This window comes from Papaver somniferum, unplaced genomic scaffold (assembly GCF_003573695.1).
Source record: "Papaver somniferum cultivar HN1 unplaced genomic scaffold, ASM357369v1 unplaced-scaffold_132, whole genome shotgun sequence".
NCBI classification, from domain to species: domain Eukaryota; kingdom Viridiplantae; phylum Streptophyta; class Magnoliopsida; order Ranunculales; family Papaveraceae; genus Papaver; species Papaver somniferum.
In genome coordinates this window covers 9237333-9246041 of record NW_020622381.1, presented here as the reverse complement: position 1 = coordinate 9246041, position 8709 = coordinate 9237333, and positions in this window count along the sequence as shown.

Here is an 8709-nt window from a genome sequence, read left to right as displayed (position 1 = left end):
CTAATCAATCTAGGTTTTGTATCCTTCTTAGACAGAATATATTTCAAAGCGACATGATCAGTATATATGACGATCTTAGAACCTAAGAGATAGGGTCTAAACTTGTCTAAGGCAAACACAATGGCTAACAGTTCCTTCTCGGTAGTGGTATAGTTTAACTGGGCATCATTCAGAGTTTTGCTAGCATAGTAAATCGCATGAAGTAATTTGTTTTCTCGCTGACCTAGCACAACACCAATATCATAATCTGAAGCATCACACATGATCTCAAAGGGTAGGTTCCAGTTGGGTGCCTGGACTATGGGGGCGGTAGTGAGTAAAGTCTTGAGCTTCTCAAAAGCCTCTAAACAAGCATCATCAAAGACAAACTTAACATCTTTTGCAAGCAAATTTCAAAGAGGTCTAGAAATCAAGCTAAAATCCTTAATGAATCGACGATAAAAACCTGCATGCCCTAATAATGACCTAATATCTCTTACGGTTTTTGGGACCTGTAAAGTCTTGATTAGGTCAACTTTGGCTTTATCTACCTCTATACCCTTAGAAGATACAATATCCCCTAAAACAATTCCTGATCGAACCACGAAATGACATTTCTCCCAATTAAGCACTAGATTCTTTTCCTTACACCTAGTCAACACTAATGACAAATGATGCAAGCACTCATCGAAAGACGAACCAAACACTGAAAAATCATCCATAAAGACCTCTAAAAACTTTTATACCATATTGGAAAATATGCTCATCATGTAACGCTGAAAAGTCGCAGGGGCGTTACATAGCCCGAAAGGCATGCGTCTATACGCAAAGGTACCAAAGGGACAAGTAAAAGTAGTTTTTCTTGGTCTTCTGGGGAAATAACGATCTGATTGTAGCCTGAGTAGCCATCTAGAAAACATTAATTACTATGTCCATCTAATCTCTCTAGCATTTGGTCGATAAAGGGAAGGGGAAAGTGGTCCTTCCGAGTGACCTTGTTCAATTTTCTATATTCAATACAAACACGCCAATCCGTGGTCACTCGGGTCGGGATTAACTCATTTTTATCATTCTGGACTACAGTAATACCGGATTTCTTGAGAACAACCTGAACGGGGATGACCCACTTACTGTCTGAAATGGGGTAGATAATGCCTGCATCTAACATCTTAAGAACCTCGGTTCGAACTACTTCTTTCATATTAGGGTTTAGTCTTCGTTGCATCTCCCTAGAAGGTTTGGTATCTTCCTCTAAATAGATCTGATGCATACAAACAGTAGGACTCATACCCTTAATGTCTGCTATAGTCCACCCTAAAGCTTCTTTGTTGTTTTGAAGGACGGTCACTAGCCTACTTTCCTGATCACTATCCATGTCGGAAGCAACAATCACAGGTAAGGTCTCAGACGGGCCTAAAAACACATACTTCAGGGTATCTGGCAATGGTTTTAGGTCCAACTTATGAGGCTCTTCTAACGAAGGAACTAGGGTAGACTTAGAAACTGGTAGTGGTTCGAACTTAGGTTTCCATCCGTTACTAGTGTCTAAAAAAGGGGTTGAATCTAACAAAGCATTCACCTCATTAATCACATTATCATCATCGAAATCAATCCCAAAGTGAGCTAGGCATTTCTCTAACGGATCTTCTAACAAATTGTTTGGTAATGACTCCTCGACTAATGTTCCTATCATGTTTACCTCTTCTATGCTCGAGTCATCTAGTTCATAGGGTAGCTTACTAATATGAAAGACGTTCAGCTCAATAGTCATATTACCAAAAGACAAATTCATAATGCCAGTTCGACAATTAATGATCACATTGGATGTTGCTAAAAATGGGTGACCTAAAATCACTGGTATCTGGTTCTCTGGGTCAGGGACATGTTGGGTATCTAGGATAACAAAATCCACTGGATAAATAAACTTGTCGACCTCAATAAGAACATCCTCGATCACACCACGAAGAATTTTAACGGACCTATCAACTAACTGAAGTGTCATCTGGGTAGGTTTCATATCACCAAGTCCTAGCTTGAGGTACACATGGTATGGAAGTAAATTCACACTGGCTCATAAGTCAAGAAAAGCTTTCTCAACACGGTATTTACCTATTGTGCAAGAAATGGTAGGGGACCCTGGGCCTTTATACTTAGGAGTAGTGGTATTCTGAATAATGGAACTCACGTGACTAGCTAGGAAGGCTTTCTTTTGGACATTAAGATTTCGCTTTCGCGTAAACATATCCTTGAGAAACTTGGCATAAGAGGGAATCTGCTTAATTGCATCTAGTAGTGGAAGGTTGATAATTACCTGCTTAAAAACCTCCAATATATCATTAAAATTGGACTCCCTCCTAGTTGGAACTAGCAGCTGTGGGAATGGGTCTCTAGGGACAAAGCCGGTCTCAATATGGACCCTCATTGGTCTCTTTATAGACTCTATCACTCTCCTCAGTTTCTGGTTCAGAAGGGTGAACTACAACATGTTCACTATCAGGCATGGAAACCTTGTTGTCTATCACTCTACCACTTCTAAGGGTTTTAATAGCATTCACATGATCAGATGGTCTTTCACCTATTTCATTAATTCCTCTAGGGTTGGGTTGAGTCTGACTAGGAAACTTACCTCTTTATCTTAAAGACTCATTTATCTGACTATCCTGGTTTTTCAACTCGGAAATAGCCTGAGAGTTAGCTTGACCTATTCTGTTATTTTCTTCTAAATCTTGAGCAACAGATTGATGAAACTGCACAGTATTACGAGTTAACAAAGCAAGAGACTCTTTTAAACTCATAATCTTCTTATCCGAAGGGTTCTGAAACTGTGCCGGAGCTGAAGGATTCTTAGTATAGCCAAAACCCGGGGGAACCTGAGCATTACTAGACTGACCTTGATTCTGTCCCTTGGACCAAGAAAGGTTTGGATGGTTTCTCCAGCCAGGGTTATAGGCTTCTGAATATGGATCAAACTTCTGTCGGTTATCAAACCTAGTGTTGTTATAAAGAGCATTGGCTTGCTCTTCAACAACAAGGACTTCCCAAAAAGGCTCATTTCTTCCACTACTACCACTAGAATGACCTAATTCTAAGGCTTCTAACCTTTTGGCTATAGCTGCTATTTTGGCATCTGACTCATAAGTTCCTTCTACCCTATTAACATTTACTCTACTTAGAAGAATTGTTTTCTGGGGTTCCCTACTATTTTCCCATTGTTGGGTCTTATCGGCGATTTCATTCAAAAATGTCATCGCTTCATCAACAGTTTTATTCTCAAACCCACCTGTGCATAAGGACTCAACCATGGTTGTTGTTGAATAATCTAAACCCTCGTAGAGGATCTGAACTAACCTAACCTTCTCCAAACCATGATGAGGACATTGAGATATCAAGTCATTGAACCTTTCTAAGTACCTATATAAAGATTATCCCTCTTGTTGGGAAAAATTACAGATTTATGTCCTAATAGACGATGTTTTATGCCTTGGGAAAAAACTATGTATAAAGGCAGAAGTAAGTTGGTCATAGGTTTCAATTGACTCAGAGGCCAAACTATACAGCCAAGATTTGGCTTTATGTTTTAAGAAAAAGGGGAATAACCTAAGTTTCAACGCATCATCACTTAGGTTTTTAATTTTCAGAGTGCTACAAACTTCCTCAAATTCCCTAACATGAAAATAGGGGTTCTCATTCTCTTTTCCTAAAAACATTGGGAGCATCTGTAAAGTCCCAGGTTTCATCTCATAATTTGCCTCGGTTTCAGCTAACTTGATACAAGACGGACGAGAGGTCCTAGTTGGGTTTAACAAAGCTTTCAAAGTTGCCATTTCTGGCACTACCAAAGGACTAGGAGTACTTTCTTCACTAATTGTCAAGTTTCAAAGCTGAAATTTCCAAAGACAGGGATCTCAAAAGAAGAGTCTTCGAGATCCCCGCCTTCACAAGAAGAACTACTAGGTTTGTCACTAATCAAACGACCTAGAGCGTTTCTTTTCCAAGCCCGCTCTCTAATGACCTCGAGCATACACTAGAAAAACAAAAATACAAAGAAAAATCCTAAAAGGAAGGGAATATCTAAGCAAACACAAACAAGACTGACTCCACCACAGCAAACCTACTGATTTCTAGCAAACAAAAAGCATGATGGCTCCACTTAGATTGTTTCTAGACCAGCTTCTAATCATTCGAAAGGGAATTCGTTACAGTTTAAGCAAACCCCCCTGGAATCAATCCGAGTCAAAGTAAGTTGAATAGAGGCGAGGGAAGCTCAGTGGAGCTTTGATACTCAAGGCCTCACCGGTATTACAAGGCGGCGCAGTCATGCATTCAACTCACAGAAACCATCATGAACTTCGAAGTATGCTTAAAAGGGTAACCAATATTTTTCGAACGACTTTCCTACTAATCTCGTTACCCTATAGGTCTCGTTCTATTCCAAATTTTAAAGCTTAGGTTCGCGATAAGTATCGTTTTCCTAAGGCGGGAAAGAAGAGAACGGTGATGAAATCCGAACCCATTATCTTGTATGCCAGTCCTTGCCCTTTACTAGGAAATTAAAGAAGTCGTATTTAGTTCCTCGACATATATGAAAACGAAGGATTACAGTAACTCGCTAGCAGGGGATTCGCGAGTGTTTCGACAAGCTTACAGTTGAAGTCGACTCGGGCCACGACTCCTATGTCATGTGCGAACCCGAGGGGCCGAGGCGATATCGTAATCTCCATCATTCTCTGCAAACAGTTTAATATTTAAACTACCCTTCCGTAGGGTTTAAAAATAATGTCCCAATGTTTACAGTCCAAAGTCCAAAAAATAAAGTACAAGGGAAAAGGAAAGTCAAAAAAAAAATAAATAAAAACAATTAAAAATGTCTCTTTTTTTATAAAAAAAAATCCTCTCCTTTCGCTTTGCCTTTTACTCCAAGTCTTTAAGTATTCACCAAAATCTTTGGCAAAATTTTCTTTCGCTCCAAATTCCAAATTCTGTAAAGAAAAGACAAAAACCCAAAAACGTAAAGAAGAACAAAAAAAAAAAAAAAAAAAAAATAAAAACCTAAAAAAAGAAAAAAAAATCTAAAAACTCTAGCCTAAAGACAAGTCCGCGTCGGCGGCGCCAAAAATTGGTGTGACTCAATAATGCTGTAGTAAAAAGGTTCGTTGAGACTTGTGAAAACAAAAGAATTTAGACTTAAAAATTAAAGAAAACTTAACTCAAAATTTGGTTTCAAGATATTGGGAATAACCAAGATATTAGAATCCACTATTACACATGAATGAATGATGTCAAATATTTCATAACTCTAATTATCCTTTTAATCCTTTATTTCTTAATTCACAAATAATCAAACATATTCACAAATATTAATTGTATCCCCTAAGCATGGATTATCTAAACAAAGCATAACCTATCTAATTGAATCACAACTAATGAAGAAAATTATGTAAACTTTTAGGAACTCTGCAAAAGCAGTGATTGAGTGAATTATAATTAAATATTAGAGAAAATGAAATACTTACCCATTATTCATGTGTGAATAGCTTCATCCATTGCCTTAGTTACGCGAGAATTTAGCCTCTCATCATGTTGTTGGAAACACGCTCAAAAATCATTATTATTGCTCAAAGGGTGTTTACAAATGATGAAAATGGATAAATAATTCAAAACCGGGTTTGTAACAATTATATTTGTTACAAACCAAAAAAACGACACAGAGGATGTGTCACTGTTACTGTTGCTCTAAGACCCACGACTCTGTGTCGCAAACGCTGTAGCAAATAATTCTGTCGTCCTTGTGTCGCTGTCGCTGTAGCTATACGACCCACGTCTAAGTGTCGTTGTCACTGTTGGAAAACGACTGTCCTGGTAAGTCTGTTCTTCGTGTTCTTCAGCTTTGCAGCAACACAAATGGAGTTTCTGCAATTTGATCTTCTCGACTCTCTGGTGCTCTGTAATTCTCCCAAACTCTCTATCCCTTCAGTGATACCCTAATAGGCTATTTATACTCAACAGGGACAAGAATCTTCGCTCATTACTCCGGAAAATCCTTCCAATATTCGGCAGTAAAAGAAAATATTTTGGATATATTTTCTTTCCTTTCTTTCACAATCATGCATCTGCAGCTGTCCGACCTTCCTTGTTAATCTCAGTCATGCTCCAAAAATGCTTAGAATGAGTCTCTGGTGAAGTAAAACTCATGCAGGAACATTATGTTCACGTTATTTCCCGTGAATGTCTTCTCGGCCAAACAAACCTCCATGTTTTCTTCAATCCACAATTACAACCCAGTTTCACCGGTTCTGATGGACTTACCAGTCCTGTTTAGATGTAACAGGCCCATATCAATCCATTTGAGTGATTGAATCACTCCATAAGTCTCCAAGATCAAAAACAACTCTCGGGTTTTCTCATGCAAAACCCATAACTCCTTGATTTCTTCTAACTCGAGTTCTAGCCAAAATCCATCGAACCAAAGACCCAAAACAATCATGTTAGGCTCAAAGGAAGATACCTAAATTGTTCTAGCTATTTAGTCTCACTGAAAGGCTTCCAAAACTCGAATTTATGGCAGTTTCAAACACATTTTTCCCGCCAATTTCGAATTCAAATGGGGAAGAAAAGGTCTCCCCTTAACAAGCTGCTTGAGTGCGAATATCAAATGGGTATCCCTTATCATCTGAGGTGCCCCTTATCCGAAATAGAGAGTCCGAATAACACGTTCCTCCGGGTTTCCTTTAACAACTTTTTGAGCTGAATTTTCCATCAATATTTATTTCCAAAAAATACCTACAAACACACAAAACACCATATAAAGGACGAAAACAAGTACTAACAATACGAAACATTGAGGACAAATTAGACACATAAATGCGTCTATCAGCCTCTTGCTGGCTCAACCGGCAGTTGGTTTATCATGGAAGGAATCATCACAATCGAAACAAAAATCAGAACAAACAAGTAACTGCAACCTTCAAACATTAGACCGATGACACCATCGATTCATTGGTATACCTACCGATGCCATGATCAATTCACTAGTGGTACATCAAAGGTTTGATTCCCATGATTGAAATTGAAAAGACTAATGTTACATTTAATCTAAAACAATCCAAATGTCACAGAATAAGGCGTTAGAATACATGATCATATTGTCCACTTTTAGCTTCCGATTTTATATGGTCATAGCCTATTATTTCTAAGATCAATGATGGTTGGGGTATTTACATCAACAATCAATAGAATTAAAAATTAGAACTGAAACAAAATTGAAGTGATTACACTTAGGCGGTGTTAGAGCACTGCTCGGACAAAATCGCAAGCGTTGTTATCTAAAGATTGTTGTCAAGTTTAGTTGCCATAACTATAAGTCTTGATTTCTAGTTTACTTACAGTTATGTCTCGGATTATGATAGAATGTGTAGTTCAGCTTTAGAATTCACGACGTTCATTGATTGAAGACGAAGAACTATTAAGGGGAGCTTGTGGAACTTCATCAACAAAAGGTATGTGGAGACTTGAACTCATATATCACTCAAAAGTATATTTCTATTCTATCTCCTATTGACACAAAAGTCGTATATCCATATAGACTTTATTTTATACACATTTGATATTTCGAGCCGAGTTTAATTCGCATACATATTTCTCGAAATATGTGTTGGTAAGCTTTCGCTTTAAACAAGTTCATCTTTATTCTTGACGAAAGTCAAAAGATGATCATGTGAAAATCACCTGGTAACATCTTACATGATTTGTGTGAGACAGACATTTGATGTAGACTCGAAATGTTTTGTATTGATCTATTGATCACTTGAAAATTGCTTTGAAGCTAATTGTTTGTATGAGACAGTTATTCCCGTCTTCCAAGAATGTTTCAATAATTAATATGGAGTTTAAAAAGATTAACCATTGATTGTATATAGCACAATATGCGTACTTGTATGCTAAATGTTGCAAGGTATTCAAAGTCCGGGAACCATAGTATGCATGCCCATACGCGTACTTGTTTGATAGTTGAAGTCCGGGAACTTAGTATGCATACCCGTATGCGTACCGGCTTAACAGTTCAAGTCCGGGAATTCAACTGAGGTTAGTCACGTACGACAGTATGCGTACGCGTTCGCATACTGGCGAACCCAGACCAAGTCCGACACTCTAAGTATGCGTACCTGTTTGCATACTTGAGTGGGTTAAGTTCTAAAATCGGTTTGTTCATGAACAAATACATTTATATATTAAGGAATGCAATCTTTTGCAAACCGTGGCTATAGTGTTGATTCAAGTGAATCAATATCTATTTTTCGTCAATTCTGTCTTGTATACTTCTATGAGAATATAAACAATTGAACAACTCCATAACTAGTTTCATTTGAGTCATTTGAACTAGTTGTGATTAAGATGGACAAGGTTGATATGAAAGTGTTCATTGACTAACTTCGGTTAACCATTATTGAGCCAACTAAGTGCACACATTTGGGTACGGTTACTCATATCTAAATGAAGTCACATTTCATTTGTGTATAACAAGTTAAGTTCGATCTAACGGTTGAAAGATATTAGCTTGAGTCTAATCAGGTTTTCATCTAACGGTGAATATTGAATGCTTTGTTACCAAGGTAGCATTGATTGCAAACCCTAATTTGAAGACTATATAAGGGAAAACTCTAGCAACTGTGAAACCTAATACCCACACCTCCTGTGTGATACTAGTTGGGACTAGAGTCGATTTTCCTTTAA